Source organism: Cherax quadricarinatus, chromosome 27 (assembly GCF_038502225.1).
Source record: "Cherax quadricarinatus isolate ZL_2023a chromosome 27, ASM3850222v1, whole genome shotgun sequence".
In the NCBI taxonomy this organism is placed as follows: Eukaryota; Metazoa; Arthropoda; class Malacostraca; order Decapoda; family Parastacidae; genus Cherax; species Cherax quadricarinatus.
In genome coordinates, this window is record NC_091318.1 from 40,401,247 (window position 1) to 40,425,040 (window position 23,794).

The 23,794-nt window shown below is 41.0% G+C and overlaps 1 protein-coding gene across 1 annotated transcript in view; it reads right to left on the reverse strand.

Moving 5' to 3' along the window:
* The window catches only part of LOC128691064 (zwei Ig domain protein zig-8-like), a 424,774-nt gene that overhangs the window by 261,508 nt on the left and 139,472 nt on the right, over window positions 1–23,794 (reverse strand). The window lies entirely within an intron of this gene.

Genomic DNA, 23,794 nt, shown 5'->3' on the forward strand with positions numbered 1-23,794 from the left:
TAAAGGAAAAACTAGAAAAGTGGACAGATGGCTCTAGCTTTCTAACCAATCAAATACAAGGTACAATAGTAAACAGAGTTAAATCAACAGCTACCACAGTAAAAAGCTCTATTCCACAAGGTACAGTAGTTGACCCCATCCTTTTTCTCATTCTCGTATCTGACATAGGCAAAGATGTAAGCAATAGCACTCTCTGTCTTCCTCTGCATACAATACTAAAATCTGCACGAGTGTCATCCATTAAGAACAGTGTAAATCTCTAAGCAGATATAAACCAAATTTTCCAATGGGCTCCAGAAAACAATATGAAATTTAATGAAGACAAATTTCAATTTATCAGTTATATAAACTTGAAGAAATAATAGCTAGAACAGAGTATAAAACAAATTCTAACCACACAATAGAGCGAAAAACTAATGTGAAGGACTTAGGACTGATAATGTCAAAGGATCTTGCTTTCAAAGATCACAACATTGTCACTATCACCACCATGAAGAAAATGATAGGATGGATAATGAGAACTTGCAAAACAAGGGACGCCAAGCCAATGATGATCCTCTTTAAGTCACTTGTTCTCTCTAGGCTTGAATCCTGCTGTACATTAACAGTCCCATTCAAGGCAGGAAAAAATTGCTGATCTGGAAAATGTAGAGAACCTTCACTGCATAAACCTCTAAGTATAGTCAAGCACCTTAATTACTGGGAATATCTAAAAGCCTTTGACCTGCACTCCTTAGAATGCAGGCATGAAATTAAATCATGGCATGAAATTACATCATAATTTATACCTGGAAAATCGTAGAGGGACTGTCTCAAATATGTACACAGAAATCACTCCCTATGAAAGCAAAACACTCAGCAGGCAGTGCAACATACTCCCTATGAAAAGAAGGGGTGTTGTAAATAAACTAAAAGATAACATAAGTGCCAGGGACCCAAGACTGTTCAACAGCCTCCCATCATACATAAGGGGTATTACCAATAAACCCCTAGCTGTCTTCAAGAAAGAACTGGATTGATTCCTAAAGTCAGTACCTGACCAGCCAAGCTGTGGTTTGTACATTGCATTGTGTGTGACCAGCAGTAAAAGCCTGGTTGATCAGTCCCTGATCCACCAGGAGGCCTGGTCAGGACCGACCCATGGGGGCGCTGACCCCCGGAACACCCTCCAGGTAGACTCCAAGCCTCCAGGTATGGCATCGAAGAGGAATACGAGTGATGCTGGAAGTGGCAAGAAGTTTAAGCGTGAAAGTCTTGGCGTTTTGAAAATATTGAGACATTTGATAAGCTTTAAAAGTGATACATGTGTGAGAGAGTGTGTGCAAACCTATGGTTTCAATGAAGCATCAATAATAAGACAGGAGCTTATGCAAAGAGTAGCACAGGTTGTGACCTCCTGAAAACAATGACACGGGACACAAAAGCTAATAAATAAGACAGAAAAATTATTGAGTGAATGAAATTTAAAGCCAAGAAAGATGCACCACCTAATTTCATTTTAATAAGGGAAAATCCTTTCAAGTGCTATAAAACAAATGAGTGATGAGGAAGGAAGGCCTGAACAACAAGTGTGTGTACATTTAGTACAGGCTGGTTCCACAAAGTTTAAATTGCATAATCGGATGCATAATAAATTTTCTGGTGCAACTGCTACTGTTGACTACACAGTTGCAGGGAATTTCCCAACTGAAATGCAGGAAATTATTTCTGAGGGCACCTATGAGCTACAGTAAGTGTTTATTGCTGAAAAGACAATTACTGGAAGAAAATGCCATTGAGAACTTATATCCATGGGGAAGTGGAACAGAATTCTTCCTCCGTAAGCTATGCGTATCATAAGAGGCGACTAAGATGCCGGGAGCAAGGGGCTAGTAACCCCTTCTCCTGTATATATTACTAAATTTAAAGGGAGAAACTTTCGTTTTTCCTTTTGGGCCACCCCACCTCGGTGGGATACGGCTGGTACGTTGAAAGAAAGAAGATCAGCTATAAAAGAAAAGTGCACCGGGATTCAAAGCACTACTGTACCTTGCTACCGAGACATAATATGTCAGGTAATTTTAACTCTTTTACTGTCCAGACCCCAAATGAATCTTGCACTCAATGTCCAAAAATTTAAAAAAAAATATTTTTCTTCTGAAATGACAGTGAATTTTTTTTTCTGAAGGTAACGACTCCACAAATACAAAATTTGATGGATAACTCATGGAATTACACAGGCACAAAGTTAGCAGTCTCGGCGCAGTTTATGCAGGGTCGAGAGGCCCTCTCCTAAACTTGTTCTCAGGGTCGAAAATTTTTCAGAAAAAAAAAAAAAATTCTTCTTATGAAATGATAGAGAATCTTTTCTCGATCATAATGACACCTAATGAAATTTGATTGAAAACTTATGGAATTATGCTGTCACGAAGTTAGCGGTCTCGACGATGTTTACGCACTGGCAATTCCGCCCACTTTGAGCCCTATATTCAGCCAATTCTAGTGTATTAATCGACAAAAATCATAACTATTTCGCTAGCACTCCATTTTTTCTAACGAATGAGTACAAGAAGCCACCCATTTACTGATTTCAACTATCCAATGACGTGGTTAGAAATTGGCAATTTTGCCAATTTCACACAAATTTCAAAAGATGCAAATTTCCAAATAGGGTCCAGAGTAAACAAGACAGACATTCCTGGCACTAAAGTAACACTGTCTCTGTTCATTAGTCACATCCCCAGGCAACTCTTACATTCTTTTGCTTTCCACTTTGAATTTTTATTCTTACAAAAAATAGAAGATTTATTGTTTTGCAGACTACTGCATTAGTGTAGAAATGGTATAAATAATATCACCGCACTTGTGAAAGAATATTAGACTCACCAGTTGACGTGTATTGGACGTGTGGCATGATTTGTTTACTTTTGAGCTTTGGCAAAAATCAGACATTCTACTACTTTGAGCTCAATTTCAAGGTACTTTTCATCGTGAAACCAATCAAAATCATCTCAATTTCTGTAATATGTCTTCCATTCTATAAAATGAGACCAGGAAAACTAGAATACAACCCTAAATACCATACGAAAATACAGTGCAAAGTCGCTGTTTTAAACCAAAATCACGGTCAGTTTTTTTCCTCATTAAGCACTGTGTGCTGCAGGATTTTTTTTATACTGTGCACACTGACCACATAGACACATTCTTTCAAATGTAGGCCTACCAGCTTTCTCTTGCTAGATTTGAAGGCGCTAGAATTTATGCATACTAATACATCAATAACCCTGGTGCGTAAGACATACTAGTACGTCGGAAACCCTGAAAGGGTCAAGTTAATTCCATTGTTTGAGTCGACCTAATTCTCAGTTATTTCACTAGAATGTCTTCCATTCTATCAAGTGAGAACAAGAAATGGCCCATTCAACTATTTCAACTACCTTATAAAGTAAACAATTTGGAAATCTGGCCAATTTCACACAAAATTAAAAAAAACAATGTACACATTCCTGTCACTAAAACAACATTACCTCTGTTCATTAGTCATGTCCCCAGGCCTCTCCTATATTACACTTCTTTTCCATTTTGAATTCTTATTCACAAAAAAATAGATTTTTCTCTATTTCTTAGATAATAAATTATTGTCTGTTCTTCTGCTAAAACTGTCCACCCTACTTCAAGCCTTCACAGTTACTATCTTGTTGAAGCTTCCCTTACACACAACTTTCCTAATATGATTCTTAGTTCTGGATTTGTCCCTGTAGATGCCGTCCTTTCCAATTACATTGTCAAATGCTCCAAACTTCAGAACACTCATGACCTGACCTGATCCATTCCTCTCTTCTTCTCCCTTCCTATTTTATCCTTTTACTTCCTTTGTTTTCCTTTCTTCTTCCTAAATGGGTTCTGTCCTTCAGTCCCCCCCCCCATGTTTTCTGGTCCTTTGTCCTTAGACCTACCCAGCCTCCTCTTCTACTATGCCTACCCCTCCATTACTAACACTTCTATTGCCTCCCTTCAACCTTCACTCCCCTTTCTATCTCTTGTGCCACTATAACTACTATCTACTTTCTACTACTACTACTACTACTACAACCAGCATTACCATTATAAATAACAAAAAAAAGGCACAATACCGTGACTGAAATGATACACAAATAACCCGCACATAAAAGAGAGAAGCTTATGACGACGTTTCGGTCCGATTTGGAGCATTTACAAAGTCACACAGTGTGACTTTGTAAACAAGTACGTCGTCGTAAGCTTCTCTCTTTTATGTGCGGGTTATTTGTGTATTACCACTATCACCACTACTACTACTACCAGCATTACCACTACTACTTTTTCTTCCTCTCTTTGCCCTATCCTAGTTCCCCTTGCCTATATATACTGGCTCACTCACTCGTGTTAGTTTGACTTTGTAAATGGTCCAAGTCAGACCAAAACGTAATCTTAAACTTCTCTCTCCTAGGTGTGGGTTATTTGTGTACTATTCCAGTCAAGGTATTGTGCCTATTTGTTCTTTATAACCAAGAATAATTGGTCATGGTTTACAGCATCCCAATAATGGAATCAGACCCACTAAAACCCATAAAACAATCTGGGGGTTGTAGGGAGGCCTTATCTGTCCTCTGGAATATTGGGAAAAATCTAATTTTTCTGCTACTTTGATCTCAATTTCAAGCTACTGCCAGTTCTGAAAAACAATCAAAGATTATTTATTTATTTATTTATTTTAAATTTGTGCACACATACAGAGGTACAGAAAAAATACAAATAAGAGCAGTATGCCAAAGCCACTTATACTATGCATAGCATTACGGGCTGGCTTAAAATTAACTTAAGATTAACTAAGCAATGATGAAGTCAGTGATAAAACATTAATGTAAACAGATTACTATAAAGCACAAGTGAGTATTACAAAGACAGGTCATATGAAGGATTCTGTTAGGTAGTGTATTTAAAAAAAATAAAGTTAGATTCGGTTTTAGGTTTAACATTTATGTGATATAATTGTGAGAAACATTTAAGATATGCAATTTATAAGGTTCAGTTATTCAGTATTTATTTGGTTTTGGGTGAGTAAGTGATCTTTGAGTAGAGACTTGAATTTATAAACAGGTAGTGTTTCTTTTATATTTACAGGTAATGAATTCCAGATTTTAGGGCCTTTTATGTGCATTGAGTTTTTGCATAGTGTGAGATGAACACGAGGAACATCAAAGAGTGATCTGTGCCTTGTGTTATGGTCATGTGTTCTGTTGAGGTTGGCAAGGAGATGTTTGAGGGGAGGGTTAATATCAGAGTTAAGTGTTCTATGTATGTAATAGGTGCAGTAATAAGTATGGATGTTTTTATATCTATGTTTTCAATTCTAGCAAATGATACAAAGAAACAGCCAAAAAACAAAAATAAAAACTTCAAGAAAATGCCACAAAATTGCTATTTTAAACCATGCACACAGTTACAGTTTTGTTTTTCCTATCATACACCACCTCGGGCAAGAATTTTTTTTATATGGTACATACTCATCACACAGACTCATTCTCTCACATCTAGATAAAAATTTACCACTCTCAGCTTATCTGAGTGAGCTGGGCTCAAGGTGTACAACTATGTCAGGGACCCTGGCCTCAATGGCTTAGGTCTATGTAACAGACAGCAAAGGGGTTAAGTGCCAGGACTCCCCATGCTTTGAAAGCAACAGATAAAAACCACCTTACCAGTCATTATGGATGACAAGAGAATTTATTTATTGACTGGTTTAAGCATCACTTAATTCTGGAAATCATGTTTTAGCTGTGCAGCAAGATCCTTGCATTCTAGGTTCTCCTCACGCTTGATAATTCCCATACTCATCCAAAACTCTTAGTGGAGCATTGAATTAAGAGATTTAAGTGTAATTATACATGAAAAGTGATCCTGACACTTGTTGCAGCAATGAATTCACTCAGACCTGGGGATACTAGACTTCCGGTGTAAATTTAACAGTGCAGACACCATCAGCTATGTCCAGAGTGTATAGAAAGAGGTATCTCAATCAACACTAAATGCAGGCTGGGGAAAATTAAGGCCAGGTGAGGTGAATACTTTCCTAAGTGTTGTCTCGGTTGTGAGCCAGGTGCAGGATATTGTTCGACTGGCAAAGAGGTTGCCAGGTGAGGGCTTTGAAGATGTGCGGGGAAAATGAATGCACTCCTAGAAGACGAGGAAGAAAGAAGTCTACAAAAAATGTTTGCAGAGCTCAATACCCATATAACAAAGATGAGGGAGAATAACCAGAATAAAAACAGTTAATGCTGCAACAGTTACATTAGCAGTTTCATATAACTGCTAAAGTTGCAGACTACTTCAGTAAGGAGGACCCTGGCAAAGCTAGAAACACTGCTCTGAAACAAGGTCTGGAGCAGGTGATGATGCCTTACAGACAGCTGTATAAAGTACTATGCATTCAAGAATTCCTCAGTACTCCAGTACAACCACTGACATCAGTGCTCCAGTACAACCACTGACATCAGTACTCCAGTACAACCACTGACATCAGTGCACGAACCTTTGCTATCCACCTTAGCCAATAACCCACGGCCTTCCACCTCAGCCCAGTATGGCCACACCATACCTCTCTACTTTCAAAATCATTGACATACACTGTTATTTGAACATGGTTATAAAATGCACTTCCTTAGCTTAAGCAGCATGTTACAACACTGTTGTAATGTAAGGATAACTAAACTGACACTTTAATTTGCCACAATGAAACTACTTTCACTGAAAATTGATAAAAATGCAAAAGTTTATGAGTCTAAGCATTAAAAACTTTTTAACATGGAAATATAAGCTGGGCAGGAATACCAAATATCAAGATTAGTAACTACTGTTTGTGTCACGGCAGCCTGGGAAATTTAACTGGCTGCTCACATTAACATCCATAGCAACTCGAATTACCCATACATGATGCCCTAGTGAACAAGCTAAAACATACCTGGTTCTAAAACTCTACACAATTTTATCTGGAACATGTATGAAGTTACACACCAAGTTTCAACAAATTTGGAGACAGGCAGGTGGAGACCATCTTCAAAACTGGTCCAATTTGCTGTAGAATCACCATTTGTGAGTTTAAATAAAAGTATTAACAGGATGAGTAATATACTAGCGCAGGTAATAAAGATAGTACAAGGTTAATAGTACAAGTAACAAGACCACAAATTTCACAGGAATAGCAATTTAGGTTAGGTATACAGGGTAACATTATGAGAACATGTATAAAAGTTAATGAATGGGAAGGGAGGTTAATTTGGGATATGTTTGCTTGGGTGTGTTTCTGTAGTGGCTCAGTGAACCAATCCCAGAAGGATGTTTTCAAATTTCAAAATGTAGTATTATAAACAGACATAAACATGCAAGACTTACCTCCGAGGAGAGCTTATTGAGGACCACAACAGGCTCTTTCATGGTCTTTGCCAATGTGTTGACATTGTCCTTGGATTCTGAAAATAAAAATACAGTATTGTACATTTTTATACTGTTGTTGTAGATTGAATTATACAGTACCCATCTTACCTTTTATTTAATTTTCTCAATGTGGGACTGTTTCTACTACACACCCACATGAAAGCTACCTCAAAACAATTTTGAGAGTCACCATCTCCATGATCCAGTCTTAGACCAGACCTAGTTGATGACCTGATCAACCAAACTGTTGGTGATAGCTGCACACATTCCAACAAAAGTACTATAGCCTGGCTGATCTGGAACTAACTTAAGGAACTTGCCCAGTCTCCTCTTGAAGACAACTCAAAGTCTGTTGGTAATTCCCATTATGTATGAAGGAAGGTCAGGGTTCCTTTACACACATCCCACCCATTTTATACTGCCCATAAACATGGTTTTCTGTTTGGAACATATAATAGGGCGAGCTACAAGGGACCTGAGAGCACTAATGCCAAATATTATAAAATGGTCTGATCAGACAGCCCTGTATATGCACAACATAAAATATCCACTAGACTGGGATACAGTCATCATCAACACATGAACGTAATTACCACAGGCAAGTCTCCCAACTCTGTCTATTCCCAATGCAAGCTCTATATAAAAAAAGGAGGCACATGACAATAACAATTACACAGTTGAGTGTCTAGTGACTAAGTCTGATCGAATGGAGTACTTGGAGCTAATAAATATTTTTTTAATTTCAATTTCAACATGCTGGCCATCTCCCACTAAAACAGCTGACCTGTGGTAAGTTTCTGGCGACTTCTGGCACCTGCCTCTGTAGGCTTATCACTTCATTTACAAATTCACCTGTTTTCAAATGATACTTTAGCCTTTATCATCTATATACTAGGGAGCCACTGTAGTATACACTATACACTATGTATACACAATGTTATCAGGGAGACTTTCTTTCCTCTGACAAAGAAAAGTTCTATTATTATTATTTTGCACACGGAACACAGGCCTATGATTGCCCTCTGGCAGTAAACTCTGCTAGGTAGTGCACACTAATTCTCCTTTTTTGACTCAGTATATAATGTTTTCCGCCCAAGATTGGTTGCAGGCGCTAGAGGGATGTATCGTATAGGATTGATGGCACAAATTAAAGTTCTAGCACGTAAGAACGACCGTGTAAACACGAGAAAACCCGGAGCACATCGAGGCACGCTGACACGCAAAAACTCATTTAAAATTAAGTCTTTTCTAAAAATTTCTCTTATATGTTTAAAGATATATACTTTTTTCATTGGTGTTAATGTAAAAATTAATAATTTTGTACCCAAAGAACCTTAGAAAACTTATCTCATCTTATTATAATAAGCGCAGTTTAATTTAACCTAATCAATTAAATATATTTTAGATAAGTTTACAATAATTTAATAATAAACAAACACAATGAAATATATTTTTTTCGTTAGGGGTCAGAATAATTTATGCGAAATTATTGCATACACAAATTTTAGCTTGCCTTATTCGGCAAGAAGAACATTGCTGTTTAAGCCAAAATCTCCAAGTTTTACCTATATGACACGACATATATTATATGGCATCACTTACTAGGAATACAAACATTTATATTGAGTACATCTGATGGCGGCGGGAGAACTCCAGATGATTGAGTACATAGTACTCTGCAGCATCTCTGTATGACCCTAGTGGGTTTAATGCTTTTTTTTTATAATAATAATCACTGTGGAATGTGGTGTTCTGCACCAGCCTTGTTGGAGTGTAGAAATATATTTGATCTCATTTGTATGTATATCTCACAATACATGTGAAAATTTGTGTGGACTGCCTCCAAGTGAGTCGTCTACCCTGGCAAACTCTGTTGACACCGAGCTCTGAGGTGGGTACCTTAGCCTCATAAGTGGCTTATAGGACAGATTTTCACAAATGATTGGTATTGCAAGAAAACTCGCCTGCATGCACGTATAAAGGACTAACTTACTTGGTGTTACAGCATATATCCTGATCTTCGCTTCCCTAAGCTTAGCTTTAGAACCTTTGGACTTCCTCTCAGAAACCACGTGCAACCGGGAGCCTTAATTCCTGCAATATTCACTCGTAATTAGTGTCCTGCCTGCTCCTCAGAAATTCTTATATCCAAGAGGGTATGTAACCCCTAGTATAACTATGCAGACTCAGACACTAGCTTCCAGACTGCTCTGAGACACTGGTACTTACTGGGCATGCTCTGCCTGTTGCACACCGGGCCCCACAGATAAACTCACTCTCAATCTCCCCAGACACTGGCCAGAATTCTACGATTATTATTATTATAATAAAAAAGAAGCGCTAAGCCACAAGGACTACACAGCGCTGCAGGGCAGGAAGGAAGCGACGGCATCAGGTGGCAAAAGGGAGATGGATGAGTAATAGGTTACGGATAACAGTGGGGCAGTGGATGGTGAAAGGGTAAAGGGCAGCAAGAGACTGAACTAGAAAGGGCTGAGGGGAGTGCGAAAAGTATCATCAGAGTTTGTGGAGTAAATCAGTCGTTGTCAAGAAGTCAATGAGAGAGTCAGGATTAAAGGAGGGTCCATCAGCAAGAAGGGAAGGTAAAGAGAGAGTAGTAGAACGAAGACGACGTTGGAGGTAAATTCTGCGTGCTCGTTGATAGAGAGGGCAGTCTAACAGAATGTGGCTAATCAATACTGGAACTTGACACTGCTCACAGAGAGGAACAGGATGCCTCTCAATGAGATACCCATGAGTAAGATGAGTGTGACCAATGCGAAGGCAGGAGAGAGTGGTCTCCCAACCTCGGCACTGATGACAAGAAGATGACCAGTAACCTATGCTCGGTTTAATAGAATGAAGTTTGTTACCGAGCAGAGTTGACCAACATTGTTGCCAACGGGTGCGAAGGTGGGTAGCTATTGCAGCAAAATAGTCCAGAAATGGAACACCTCGATAGGAAATTGGTAGGTCATGTACTGCTGACCGCGCAGCAGTGTCTGCCTGTTCATTGCCCTGTACGTCGACATGACCAGGGACCCAACAAAAAACAATATCTTTATGTTTGGTAGAGATACGGCATAGCCAAAGTTGGATACGGAGAACTAGGGGATGAGATGTATCAAATTTTCGTATAGCCTGTAGAGCACTAAGGGAGTCTGAGACTACTACAAATGATGACACAGGCATAGATGCGATACGAATAAGTGCTGCAAGAATGGCATACAGTTCAGCAGTAAAAATGGTAGCTGAAGATAGTAAATGTCCCCGCACGACGCTGTCCAGAAACACTGCTGCGAATCCGACACCGTCTGAAGACTTAGAGCCATCTGTGTACACAGCGGTGGCATGAGAATGGGAGTGGAAGTGATCAAGAAAAAGAGAGCGGGAAGCCACCGTAGGCAGTTGAGCTTTCGAGCAAGGGAGTGAGAAAGAACAGACCCGAACAGCTGGAACTTCCCAGGGGGGTAGGGAAAAGTGAGATGCTACATGAACATATAAAGGTGGTAACTGAAGGGAAGACAAGAGTGAATGTAGGCGAAGAGAAAAGGGATGGAGCAAACAGGGGCGGCGAACGAATAAAGAATGTCTACTAATATCGGTGACCATTCTATAAATGGAAGGATTGTGTAGATCGTGAGAGCGTACATAGTAGCGAAGGCAATGGGCATCACGGCGATCAGACAAGGATGGAACATTCGCTTCTGTATAGAGGCTCTCAACAGGGGAAGAGCAAAAAGCACCAAGGCACAAACATAATCCTTGGTGATGGATAGAGTTAAGGTTAGAGAGAGTAGCAGGAGAGGCCGCGGAATAAATCTGGTCACCATAATCGAGTTTCGATAAAACGAGGGCTGAATGTAGGCGAAGCAGAGTTCGACGATCAGCTCCCCAGGAAAGATGAGCAAGAGTTTTAAGAAGGTTTAGCTGGCTGTGACAAGTTGCCTTCAGAGAGGTTATGTGAGGTTTCCAGGATAACCGACGGTCAAAGAGAAGGCCTAGAAACCTGACTGTATCACGTTCGGGGATACGGGAGCCATAGAGATACAAAGGATGATCGGAGATAACAGAGCGTCTAGTGAAAGTAATTTGGTGAGTTTTGGTACTTGAAAATTTAAACCCATGCGTGGTGGCCCAAGTGGAAACACAGTCGACCGCATGCTGGAGAGAAACTGCAATAAGATGACAGTCAGCGCCTGCACAAGCAATAGCGAAGTCATCAACATAGAGTGATGACCAAATATTGGGTGGAAGAACAGAGGCCAAATCATTTACAGCAAGGAGAAAAAGTGTTGTGCTTAGAACACATCCCTGAGGGACACCTTCAGCTTGGACGAAGTCCGGGGAAAGAACATTATTGACTCGAACACGGAAATGTCTGTCAGTTAAAAAGTTCTTAAGGAAGGATGGTAGATTGCCTCGGAGGCCTAAGGAATGGGCCTGGGCCAAAATATTATACCTCCAAGTTGTGTCATATGCCTTCTCAAGGTCAAAAAATATGGCAATAACTGAGTGATTATTCGCAAAGGCATTACGAACATACGTATCCAAGCGTAGTAAGGGGTCTATGGTAGAACGACCCTTACGAAAGCCATATTGACTAGCGGAGAGACTGTTGTGTGTCTCTAAATACCACATTAAACGTCGATTTACGAGACGTTCCATCACTTTGCAAACTGCACTAGTAAGAGCGATGGGGCAATAGTGGGAGGCATCATGTCCTGTAGTACCCGGTTTCCGGAAAGGGAGAACAATGGCAGATTTCCACAGCTGGGGAAGAACTCCTTGTGCCCAAATAAGATTGAAGAGGTGTAAGAGGACTACAAGGGCTGACCGATGTAAATGTTGTAACATACGAATATGAATGTTGTCAGGCCCAGCTGCCGATGATCGGCAAGCTGAGAGCGTTGCCTCCAGTTCTTGAAGTGTAAAAGGCACATTATACTGTTCTTCTCTGAGAGAAGAAAAGTCCAAGGGTACTAACTCTCTGGCAGACTTTGAGGAAAGAAACGAGGGGCATAGATGGAGCCCTCGGGAAATACGGACCAGATGTGTGCCAAGTTCAATGGCAACGTCGAGAGGGTTTGCTACATCAACACCAGCGACCCGTAGAACAGGAGCTGGGTCAGGAGAGTATTTACCACTCAATTTCCTCACTTTTTTCCAGACTGCACTCATAGAAGAAGCAGAGGTGATGGTGGAAACATAGTCTCGCCAACAAGTGCGTTTAGCTTCACGGATGACACGGCGAGCGATCGCACGCTTCTGCTTAAAATCAAGAGGTCTCTCAGCGGTTCTATTGTACCGGCACCTGCCCCATGCAGCACGTTTCAAACGTACTGCACGAGCACAAGCAGGAGACCACCAAGGCACGCACTTCTGAGAATGCCTGCCTGAGGTTTGGGGTATAGAATGAGAAGCTGCGGTATAAACTGACGTCGAGAAGATGTGTAGGAGCTCATCAATGGAGGATGAAGAAGGAACCTCACTAAAAGCAGTGAGGTGTGAGTATAGATACCAATTTGCCCGATCAAATTGCCAGCGAGGGCTACGGAAAGGTGGTGAATAGGAAGGAGAAGTAAGAATGATCGGAAAATGATCGCTGTCATGTAAGTCTGGTAGAACAGACCAGGTGAAGTCTAGTGCAGTGGAGGAAGAGCAGACTGATAGATCGATGCAAGAGTATGAGTACGAGGATCAAAATGGGTGGGAGTACCCGTATTTAAAACATGGAGGGGGTGAGAGGCGAGAAAAGCCTCCAACTGAATGCCACGTGAGTCACAATGAGACCCCCCCCAGAGGAAATGGTGGGCATTAAAATCACCAAGTAACAGAAGTGGTGGTGGTAAGGAGGAAACAAGAAAGGCAAAGTCTGGGATAGAAAATGCTCGAGAAGGAGAGAGATATAAAGAACATATTGTAAACTACTTATTCAAGTGGATACGGGCTGCAGTGTAATGCAACGAGGTATGGACAAATAGTTGACAGTACGGAATTTCATTGCGTAGAAGAAGGGCACTTTCATTAAAGGCCCCATCTGAGAAAGGATCCGAAGAATACAATAAATTATAGCCTGAGATAGGTTGGAAAACAGCCGAGTGTAATTTTGGTTCTTGTAAGCAAGCACCAACAGGGGAAAACCTGGAAAGCAACATCTGAAGCTCACCCCGATTACCCCTGAGGCCGCGGATATTCCACTGTAAATAGGCCATGATTGGCGATGAAGAAAATATCAGGAATCTATAGGTAAAGGCACCTACGGACTAGAGGGGTTAGAAAAGTCAACGTGTGGTGGCATTGGAAGACGTTCAAGTAGCGAAGGAACGGAGCGTTGCGAAGAATGGGGTTGTGAAGATGGAGGAGAGGGAAGAGAAGGAACAGGAAGTGAATCAGTATCCATTGAAGGTTTAGTCTCTGCAATATATTCTGAAATGGCTACAAGTGTTTCTGAATTCAAAGATGTATGGGAGACCATATTGGAGATAGAAGGAGGAGGGTGAGTAAAGATTGGGACAGTAATGGACTGTACCAAAGTAGAGGAGGAGGGAAGAGTGTAAGGGACTGGAGATGAAGTGTGGGGGGGGGACAGAAGAGGCAGAAACCTGGGAGGTGGTAGAAGAGGGAGAAACTTGGGAGGGGACGGGGGTGGAAGGCATAGTACGAGGAGGAGGGTGAATCTCCACACTTGTAATAGAGCTAGAGAGAGGGGAAGAACTAGGTACAAAGACTGGAAAGGTAAAGTGTGGAGGTGGAAGAAGGGAAGGAAGGGGCAAAGAAGATTTGAGCAATGTGGATTTTTTGGACTTCTGAGTAGAGGGGCGATTGGCATTAGGTGTCGTACGAGGTCTTGTCGATACTGGGGCTTGTGAGGAAGGACGCGAAGATGTGAGAACAGACTGAGTTGTAGTCGGGATGTCAGAGCCAAGGACAGCAAAAGGATTAGATGCCGTAGTGGCTATGGGAGGGGTAACAACAGAGGAGGCTGCAGAAGATGGGACCCCAGAAGTGGGGGGATGTTTGGAAACACGAGAATAAGAAACACGGCGTAGTCTCCCTTGGAGGTGGAGATGAGTAACTGCCATAGCATAAGGGAGACCTTCTGCCTCTTTGAGGCAACGGATTTCACGTTCATTTAAGTAGACCTGGCAATGGCGGGAGTACAAAGGGTGAGCTTCATTACAATTAAGGCAAGATGGAGGTTGACTACAAGATGTATTAGAATGGTCGTCGGCACCACAGACTGGGCATTCAGCCACAGATCTGCAATATTTCGCTGGGTGACCAAAACGCCAGCATTTTCTACATTGTTGTGGTGTAGGTATCACCTTTCGAACTTGTAACCGATGTCCCGCGACATATACAGAGGACGGGAGTTCTCGGCTGTCAAAAGTTAAACGAGCCACATTGCAAGGGTAACGTCTCTGCCCCCGGGCAGGAAGGACATAAGTGTCTACTTTGAGGATTGGGAGATCCTGGAGTTCCAGCTGTTCAAAAATGTCATTGCCACATGACTGGAAATTCTGTTGGACTATGGTATGGGGCAGAATGACAGTACCACTACAAGAATTGAGAGAAAGATGTTTTTCAATAGTGATAGGAGTAGTATCGATATTCGAAAGGAGAGAAAGATCATGAGCTTGGGTAGCATTCTGGACAGTGATGATGCGCGTACTGCTCTTGAGAGCATGAAATGAAATATCTCTGCCAACATGACGCAGGAGCGCTTTGCCAATACTATGGTCAGAAAGGTAGGCAGAAGAAGAAGTCGGTCTTAAAGTAAAGAATTTAGTCCATTGTGTGGTCCGAAACTGAGCATGGAGAGGGAGTGCTTGACGTGTCGGTCTTTTCCGAGTAGAATGGGAAGGTAACGAAGGAGCATCATCAGGAGATTGACGTTGGCATTTAGGAGTAGTACCGGAGTTGGTCCGGTGTGAAATGGGCGGGCGATTCGAAAATTGCCGTACCGTAGAGGGAGAAGCCGGAAGCATAGTCAAAGGAGAGCGGAGTTCAGACAAATCGAAGGAGTCAGTCGAAGCCCCGGTACCTGAAGCGGGTGAGGAAACAGCACCAGCAAGAGGTACAGGGGCATCAGGAGTGTCCGAAGAGTGGTCTAAACACAAGGCAGGGTCAGAATGGGGTGCGGTATCAAGAAGGGGCCCGGGGGTAGTGGGTTCATGGACTAGGGCTGCCATGGTTAGGTTACTCCTTTGCTTTTTGTTTTTAAGAAAAAAAAGAAAGAAGAAAAGAAAATAAAAATAAAAAAAAGAATAAAAAAAAGGGGGGAGTGGGAGGAATAGTTCCCAGGAGGAATGAAAGGGCCGGAAATCTCCCTCCGCGCCCAAGAGGACCTCAACACCGCTAGTAGCGCAGATGCAGCATGGAACCCGTGCCATACCCTACCCTTCATGCCAGTAAACCAGCAATCCGGGATAGCAACCTCACATCTGCCGAGCTACCTCGGTGGACAAAAGAGAGGGCGGCTTGATATCCGCCACAAAGCATACCTTCTTCGGCCACCACCCCCGGAATCCGAAAGGTGGCTTCCAGCGATACACCCGTCGCCCGAAAGACACCCAAAGCTACTCCGGGATACCGGAGAGGGATCAGGACATCCCCAGGCAATCTAGATTCCACGGCAAACTACGCCACTGCCAAGAACCTCAACGGAATGGGATGGACCCCGGTGTCCTTTCCCCTACCTAGGAACTAGCGCGCCTGTGGGAGAAATCCCAAAGGCCAAAAAGAGGAAGGGCAAAAGGGAGGGGTGAGGAGGAGGAGGAATGGAAAAAGGGGAGGATGGGTAGGATAGGATAGGGGAGGGGAGAATGGGGGGTAATTAGGTTCGGTCTGAGGAAGAAGACCGACAGGGCTAATTCCTCAGACCAAGAGCCTCTTCACCACGCCAAGGAGCCCCCCTTGAAGAGGCAGAATTCTACGAGATAAAGGAGGTCTTGTCTTACTGTATGGGCCTGACGGAGGTCATCTACATTACATCGAGGTGCCTCTACCAGATTTTCCCAGGTCTCAGATGTGAAGACACGTGGGGGCGCCGTCTGCTGATCACGGCACGTCTTGTCCAGTTGGTGTCTGTCTTAAGAAGAACGAGCTGGTCCCTCTTCCAGACCCTCGTCTTTTCGTTCAAACTAGGGCTGCCAGTTCTCCCTAGCTAACTTATCCTAGTGTTTGCCTACATTATCGGCCTATTACTACCTATGTTAAGGTCTTAGGTCTACATTATTATTATCTACAGTTGCCTTAGTAAACCTAATATTAATATACTAACAGTAAAACTACCTACTTCTTCCCTGAAGGGTAAATCTATAAATAAATAAGTGCCTACCATCAATCACCAACCTGGGGAGAGAAATGTGTTTATGTTTGGGTGGGGTATAAGGGCCATCCAGCTCAGCCGTCCCGTACGGCCATGCTGGATCTGTCCTGTGGAACTTTAGGGACCAAATAAATTTCCACAATACAATTTAAATCATCTCATTTGCATTTGATCTCATTTGTGCTAAATTGTTACCTGTTTACAATAATGTTTTTACCACTGAATATATCACTGCTTAGTTAATCTCAAGTTAATTTTAAGCCTCCCCCCCATGTGGCTTAGCACTTCTTTTTGATTATAATAATAATTAAGCCTGCCCATAATGCTTTGCATACAAGGGGCTTTGGCATGTTGCACTGTAATAACTGTAATCCTTTGTACTTCACTGTATCATGTTCAAATTAATAAATAAAATAAATAAAAATTCCAGGATGGAGGTTGAGTCCTCACATAGTTGGCCAGGCACTCTATATTAATTGATATATTTACCTTATAATGAAGGTTTAGGTAGGTTTATATAGTTAATAAGTAATATAAGAACTAGTGAGGTAACCTTTGATATTAATAATGTAGCCTTAGACCTTAATATAGGCGAATATTAGGTTGTATTAGGTGAGGTAGCAACCCCATGTTTGAACAAGGCAGAGAAGGTCTCAGGTGTGACCTGGTTCTTGTAAGACCAGACACCCTGGTGATAACAGGTACCAAGAGCTGTAGCACAGACCCCCACGTGTCTGCAACTCTGCTTGTGGAACAAAGACTCATGGAGGCTGCCTAAAGTACTGTGAATATTTGTCTGCTTCCAGACTCCCTCTCAGTAAGACAATACCTTCCATATCTCTCAGTAAGTAAGTCACAGTGTGACTTTGTAAATGGTCTAAGACGGACCGAAACGTCGTCACAAGCTTCTCTCTTTTATGTGTGGGTTATTTGTGTATCGTTCCAGTCACTGTATTGTGCCTTTTTTGTTATTTAAGTAAGTTTATTCAGGTATACCCCTCAAGGGAGGTTCCTTGATGCTGGTGAGGGGCTCTTGATCTAGGGAATTGGATCTGTGCTCCAGTTCCCTGTATTGAACCTGAATGCCTTCCATAACCCCCCCAATGTGCTGTATAATCCTATGGTTTTAGCGCTCCCTCATGATTATAATATAATAATAATATTCAGGTGTATACAAATACAGGAGGGCCCCAATTATACGGCTGGTTAGGTTCCAGGCTACCGCCGTAAAGCGGAAACCGCCGTAAAGTGGAACTCCCTTTTTTCCACTTACAAATGCATACAAACATTAGATAACAAGTTTACATTAACATATATTAAGTTAGCAATAGAACCAGGCATCAAAAAACAATAAAAAAGTACAATACACACATAGTGCACTCATTACTTACCTTAAAATATTTATAGTCTTAATCTAGGATGAGACAAGTAGTATTTATTGTAAGAAATCAAGTGTGGTATGTATGGTAGTCAGCCAGGCTACCATACCAGGCCACCCCACCCACACATACAATTCTATGATATTTAAGCATCCCAGAGCGATAAAATGTATATACAGTTCACTCATTACTTACCTTAAAATATAGGGTGAGATGAGTAGTATTTATTGTAAGAAATCAAGTGTGGTATGTATGGTAGTCAGCCAGGCTACCATACCAGAGAGAAAGAATGAGTGCATGAGAGAGGACAGGCGCAGAGTTATGTAAACAAACCAGGCGAAGGTAAGTTTTGTAAACGAAGTGTACACGTCTGGTTTGTGTACAAGTTACATTGTGTACAGGTTGTCTCTACATTGATACGGTAGAATAAATAAAGAAGAACACTCCCATTCTCATGTAACATCATTTTGAGAAGAAATGATGCTCTGAGTGAAGGCAATGGAAATAAGTCACTCTGACTTTTTTGGGTTATCCTAGGTTCTCTACACATATGTTGTTATGTATGATAATCTATGTAACTGTGTTTGTGTATACCTGAATAAACTTACTTACATACATACGAAAGGAATAATTTTCTACAGTTACCCCCAGTAACACATTTTCTCTTATGTTAGATTAGAGAAAATGTTATTCTTGGCATCACTTGTACAAGTTATCTGGCTACCACATCTCATATTTATGTTTATTTATTCTATTGTAGGGTGTATTTATCATCTTTTTATGTTATGTATCGTGTTTATTATATAATTTTGAAAAAAACATCATGGATGGATTAATGAAAATGTGTATATTAACGTAATATACAACATTTAATGAGACTCGGTGATTATTATTATTATTAAGTAAGTAAGTAAATTTATTCAGGTATACACAAATACAGTTACATAGAATTATCATACATAGCAGCATTTCTAATATGGCATCACTTGTGCAAGTTATCTGGCTACCACATCTCATATTTATTCTATTGTGGGGTGTATTTATCATCTTTTTATGTTATGTATCGTGTTTATTATATAATTTTGAAAAAATATCATAGATGGAATAATGAAAATGTGTATTTAACGTAATATACGACATTTAAATGAGACTCGATGATTATTATTATCATTACTAATATGACGTCTGGAGACATAAGACACTCTTACTGATTTTAATGTGTACCTGCATGCCAGCACAGTATGTAAGTTTATTTAAGTACAGGTATACATAAGTATAATTATCAGAGTATATATAAAATATGAAATAACTTTTAAAAACATTTGAAATTTTGGAGTTTCCAGACAAAATGGAGAGACTTAGTGCTTACCGAGCTCACGAAGAATGTAAACAAACAAGGTGGGGCGTGGTGACCATATTAGAAAGTCAGGTGGGGGGAGCCGTATAGCGAGTTTTGGTCATAATTTGAAATGACCGTATTAGTGGAACGCCCTAAAGTGAAACACCGTAAAGCGGGGCCCTGCTGTACAGTTATAGATTACCATACATAATCATACATATATGTACAGAACCTGGGATAACCCAAAAAAGTCAGACAAAGTGACATATTTCCATTGGTTAATGATATTCTGGGGAAACGTCAGTTAATTAAACTGTGGGTCATGAAGGGACTGATCCCCACACACTAGCACGTTTATGAGCATCTTAAGTATTAGTCTAGAAACTAGTATCATTTACTGTATAAATATTGCTTAGGGCCGGGGGGGCATTGACCCCCGGAACTCTCTCCAGGTAAATTCCAGGTAAACTCCAGGAATACCCCCTTTTGAAATCAGGGATCCTTAAGGTGCAGTCAGGGATACTAATACCATCTGAACACTTGTAGGAGTAAGTCCTTCACTACCCTGGGTGTCTAGAAGACAGGAACCAGAGGAATCTAGTTGATGGGTAGAATCAGGGGATTTCTAGTAGTGCAGGTCTCCCTCAACATTCACGTTTTCAGCTTTCGCGGGCTTCACACATTCACGAATTCCCAACCGCCAAATTCCCAGCCGCCAAATCATATTCAATTTTCCTGCCACCTGCGAGTCCCTACTGTCCTCCCACCGACCCCCGCAACTGGCAGCCAGCCCTCCCACCACTCAGTGTGGTGAGTTTTGTTTGTTCATTATTTGCTATTAAACTACAGTATAAATAATGTAATCCAATTCCTGACTGCATATTGGAATGGCTATTCAGATAGGTATTAGACGGTGACATCATGTGTTTACTCTTGAACACAGCAAAGAATCAAACATTTCTGCTACTGCTAATAATAATAATAGTGATAATAGTAATAATAATGATAATAATAATAATAATAATAATAATAATAATAATAATAATAATAATAATAATAATAATAATAAATACGATATTGAAGAAGGAAGTTGTACAAAAATACGAGGGAGTGGTTGACACATTGTCAGTGTGGTTTTGTTTATGCTGGAGTGAACATTAGTCTCCCTGCTCTTCCAAACATTTCACAATAATTCATTGTGTTTGGTGCTTGTAGATTGTGTGAGACTGAAGTGGTAGAGGCAGTGGTTGAGGCAGCGATTTTAGGCAGCGATTGAGGCAGTGGGCGAGGCAGTTGTTGAGGCAGCGATTGAGGCAGTGGGTGAGGCAGCTGTTGAGGCAGCAATTGAGGCAGTGGGTGAGGCAGCTGTTGAGGCAGCGATTGAGGCAGTGGGTGAGGCAGCTGTTGAGTAAGCGATTGAGGCAGTGGTTGAGGCAGCATTTGAGGCAGCGATTGAGGCAGTGGGTGAGGCAGCTGTTGAGGAAGCGAATGAGGCAGTGGTTGAGGCAGCTGTTGAGGCAGCTGTTGAGGCAGCGGTTGAGGCAGCTGTTGAGGCAGTGTTTGAGGCAGCTGTTGAGGCAGTGGTATTTAATAACACGTTATTAATAATAATACATACATGTTATTAATAATGTGTACTATTATTATTTATAACATATATGTTATTAAATACCACTGCCTCAACCCATGAATTGTTGTGAAATGTTTGGAAGAGCAGGGAGACTAATGCTCACTCCAGCATAAACAAAGCCACACTGACGATGTGTCAACCACTCCCTCGTATTTTTGTACAATTTCCTTCTTCAATTGTATCGTATTACTATTATTATTATTATTATTATTATTATTATTATTATTACTATTGTTATTATTAGCAGTAGCAGAAATGTTTGATTCTTTGCTGTGTTCAAGAGTAAACACATGATGTCACCGTCCAATACCTGTCTGAATAGCCATTCCAATATGGGTTTACATTATTTATACTGTAGTTTAATAGCAAATAATGAACAAACAAAACACTCGCCATACTGAGTGGTGGGAAGGCTGGCTGCCAGTTGCGGGGGTCGGAGGGAGGGTAGTAGGGACTCACAGTGGTTGAGGAAGTGGTGGAGGCAGTGGTGGAGTCTGTGGTATTTAATAACATAAATGTTATTACAGCATAACATGTATATATTTAGTACAATTTACGACATTTTCATGTATTTTATGATTGTTCATGGTTCAACAAGTTAAGGAAGCAGTATTGTATTATATTTCCCTACAATATATTGGGGCACCAAACATTCACGGTTTTTCAACATTCACGAGGCTCTTGATCCCCTAACCCTCGCGAATGTTGAGGGAGACCTGTATATTCTCCACCACCAAGTAAGTTAGTCCTTTATTTGTGCATGTAGTTAGGAATTTCTTGCAAGATTAGTTGCATATGGAAACGTGTCCTAAAAGCCACTTGTGAGACTGAGACTGCTAATCTGATGGTGACTGTGTCAGTAGTTGTTGCCAGGAGAGCAGCTGGCAGCCCATATTGAACTTAAGTTTATTTAGGTACAGGTACACATGAATACTGTCATTCAAATTATCATATATAGCATATGTGTAGCTTACCTAGGATAGCCAAGAAAAGTAAGTGACTTATTTTCATTGTGTGAGGGTGTGTTCATCTCTGCTGGGGCACTTCTACTTGTTATTTCTGTCACATAGGGGGTAAGGAATGAAAAGGATAATTGGTGAATAAGGGAGAAAATGGAATAAAGGGAGGAAGGAGGCAGGTAGGTAATGTGACAGGTCAGTGGTGACCACCACAACCCTCTCATTATCATATAAATAAATTAGTGAAATAAAGAACAGCGGGGACAGTGAATATTACTATTCTAGTTAAAGGTCCATGTACAGTAATATATTGGGGAACAGGAGAACACTAGTGGGTTTAGATAAATGGGAGGTGGTATATATAAGCAGTGAGACGAGGAATACAATATAACTGACAAAACAGAATATAACTTACAGTATAGTAGTTCAGAGGACAGTTCACCACAGGAGCTCACACTAGCCACAGGTCCCAAGACCAACACAGCACGAGCACTGCTCCATGCCAGTACTCTGCCCAGTGTCTCCAGCAGTCTGCCCCACAGACTCTCAGCAGCCTTCTCCCCAGAGGCTCTGCACCCAGGCAGCAGCTCTGTCTGAATCTCCCTCTCTAGCTGTTTACATAAGAACATAAGAAAGGAGGAACACTGCAGGAGGCCTGTTGGCCCATACTAGGCAGGTCCTTACAATTCATCCCACTAACAAAACATTTGCCATCCAAGAAATAAGCTCTGATGTGAAAGTCCCACTCAAATCCAACCCCTCCCACTCATGTACTTATCCAACCTAAATTTGAAACTACCTAAAGTCCCAGCCTCAATAACCCAACTAGGTAGACTGTTCCACTCATCTACTACCCTATTTCCAAACCAATACTTTCCTATGTCCTTCCTAAATCTAAACTTATCTAATTTAAATCCATTACTGCGGGTTCTCTCTTGGAGAGACATCCTCAAGACCTTATTAATATCCCCTTTATTAATACCTATCTTCCACTTAAACACTTCGATCAGGTCTCCCCTCATTCTTCGTCTAACAAGTGAATGTAACTTAAGAGTCTTCAATCTTTCTTCATAAGGAAGATTTCTAATGCTATGTATTAATTTAGTCATCCTACGCTGAATGTTTTCTAACGAATTTATGTCCATTCTGTAATATGGAGACCAGAACTGAGCTGCATAATCTAGGCGAGGCCTTACTAATGATGTATAAAGCTGCAGTATGACCTCTGGACTTCTGTTGCTTACACTTCTTGATATAAATCCCAGTAATCTATTTGCCTTATTATGTACGCTTAGGCACTGCTGTCTTGGTTTAAGGTTGATGCTCACCATAACCCCCAAGTCCTTTTCGCAATCTGTATGGCTAAGTTCTACATCATTTAACTTATAAGTACTAGGGTTATGGGCACTCCCAAGCTTCAGAACCTTGCATTCATCTACATTGAACTGCATCTGCCACTTTTCTGACCAAGAATAGAGTTTGTTTAAATCCTCTTGAAGTTCCATAACATCTACGTTTGAATCAATTATCCTACCTATCTTTGTGTCATCAGCGAATTTGCTCACATCACTAGTAATCACTAGTAATCAAGATCATTGATATATATTATAAACAACAACGGGCCCAAGACTGATCCCTGTGGTCTTTAACCCTTTAACTGTCCAAACGTAACTCTACATTTCTTTTTAGATGCTATCAAATGTAAAAAAAAACGTAGATCTA